Consider the following 2,556-nt stretch of genomic DNA (forward strand, 5'->3'; position numbering starts at 1 on the left):
ATGCCCTAGCAGTTGGCGGTTCACTAAGGTATGATACAGAGAGGTATGGTGAAGCTTTGATGTCGCCGACACCGAAAGAGGGGACAAGTTCCAACGGAAGCCGCGCGCGGCGCTGTTGCGTCCCTTCTCCTCACGCGGATTAGATCTCCCACCACACGCCGATTTTACTTGCGTCGCGAGTTCAAATCCCCGTCAAATCAATTTTTTTTTTTTCATGAGAGAGAAATAGTATATTTCGTAACGAGTGCAAAAAAGTGGTTTTTGGCGAGTGGTTTATAAGACGGGCCGAAGGTGAGTGATATAATTTCACGAGCCAAAAACCACTTTTTTCACGAGTTATGAACAAAATTTTTCATCACAATGTGTCGGAAAGTTACTTCTCCGCTACAGCGTGATGAAAATAAAATTTTGTGTTCAATCGAGAGGAACAGGATTAAAAAATGTTGAGATGAAAACTATATGATTCTCAGCAAATAGTTCTATGGGATCGAGCGATAAAGATTGACTGAGAGTCGTGTCGACTAGACGATTGAAATACTAATTAGAAGGAAGAATAATTAACATCAGAAGTCCATTTAATTAATTATTCCTCTTCTCTTCAGTGAAGCTTAATAGGGAAGAATTTGGAGGGATGGGATTACGATAATGAGGATCCCAGTTTGAACTATGTTTTTTAATGTTTTCTTCTATGAACAAGTTTTGAAAAAGATACGAGGGTCATAATGGCCACGAGGGGTGAAATAAATGAGGTACAAGGGTTTTCAAGAGCCACAAAAGAAAAAAAAAGTCCCAACTATTCACTAACGCACCTCACACAAATAACAATCGTTCTTTGACACTTGATCACTCGATAGCAAAATCACCGCTTTTTTCCAGCCATTGTCGTCGCTTCTCAATTTTTTTCACACTGGGAAGGGAGAAAGAACGATAATTATCCCTAGAAGATGCTTTGCAATTTATAATTGCACACGATTTAATCATTTTACATGAATCAACTCGCACAGACTGTTCAGATCTATTGGAGTACGTTTTGGAGCAGACATAAACAAACAACATTCGCGAGATATTTTCGCGCGAAAAATAAATATTGTTCAACATTGGACAAAAATGCATTTTCATTTTATTTTTAATGCTATTATATTGAGCAGTGATTTCACTCTCAATCTTGGTAATTATTTTCAGTAAAAAAAGAAAGAATTCACCTATTATAAGATAAAAATCACCCCATTAATGAAAGAGTGAGCGGGCCATTGACTATTAAAGAAATAGTACATGAAAAACCAAGAATATATTTGCATTTTTTTATTTTTCTTCGCATTGTACATGTAATTTCATACGGGGCTAATGATTTTGACTTAAAATATCAATTTCATAACGTTCCCTCCAGCGAAAAAAGTGCCAGTGGTGGGAGACTAAAGGAGATGAGGGGAAGCGTAAGTCGACCGGAACGCCGCTTCTGGCGCTCCGGCGAACTTGTCCCCTGTTTTCTGGCTTCATCATACCTGCTTGTATCATACCTTAGCGGTTCACGTATGACAAAATTCAATAGAAAGCTTATCGAATTCTATTGGAATTCTCTACAAATTCTGTGGGGATTCTATTAAAATTGTAGAGAATTCTCGTTAAAATTCTATTTGTTTTTCGCGCTGATACTATGAGATATTTGCTCGGAAAAAGCCAATAGATTTCGATTTTTCTACATGATGAATGAATATTTTCTTCCAATTTTTTCTAAAAAGAGCAAATATTTGAATGATTCTATCCCATATAAGCGCATGTGAGCGCATGCATTTGATGCATTTTGTCTATTTCATTTCTAAACAATGAACATGGGTTATGGTAGATCAAAATTTATATCAAAGTGAAGGGAATGTCTTCATCTATCAGTTTAAAAAAAAAACACTTTTTTTTTAAATACGTGCGATTTTGGATAAACATCCTTTAAAAAAACCTCAAAAGAAACATTCAAACAGAACAATCGAAATCTATTTACTTTTTCCTGTCAAATATCTCAGAATCTGCACAAAAAACAAATCGAAATTTAACGAGAATTCTCCAGAACTTTAATAGAATCCTCATAGTATTTCTAGAGAATTCCAATAGAATTTTCCAGCGAATTCGCTAAGGTTTTCTATTGAATTTTTTCATAGGGGTGAGTAGGGCAAAACGGGCCCCTAGGGCAAAACGGATCACTGACCGAAAATTGGTAATTTTTTTTTTCTTTCCTTCAAATCAGGAACACTGAATGTGTTGAATTAAAAGTGAGTTTCTTGGATCATAAGCGTCACAGGGGTTTTATAGACAAGTGTCGGTGAACAGCAATTTGATCAGATTTGCTAATCACCTCAAACCACAAATGACTTCGAATTTGTTCCATTCGGAAGCAAAAACAAAAATTACCAATTTTCTGTCGGTGGTCCGTTTTGCCCTAGGGGTCCGTTTTACCCTACCCTCCCCTACATATGGGGGGGGCGATTTCGATTTTTTAACAAGGCCAACCAGACCTGCACCAAGAGAAATCATAATTCGTTCATTCATTCATTCATTCATTCATTC

Source organism: Diachasma alloeum, unplaced genomic scaffold, assembly GCF_001412515.2.
Source record: "Diachasma alloeum isolate Michigan unplaced genomic scaffold, Dall2.0 Dall_scaffold_00572, whole genome shotgun sequence".
NCBI classification, from domain to species: domain Eukaryota; kingdom Metazoa; phylum Arthropoda; class Insecta; order Hymenoptera; family Braconidae; genus Diachasma; species Diachasma alloeum.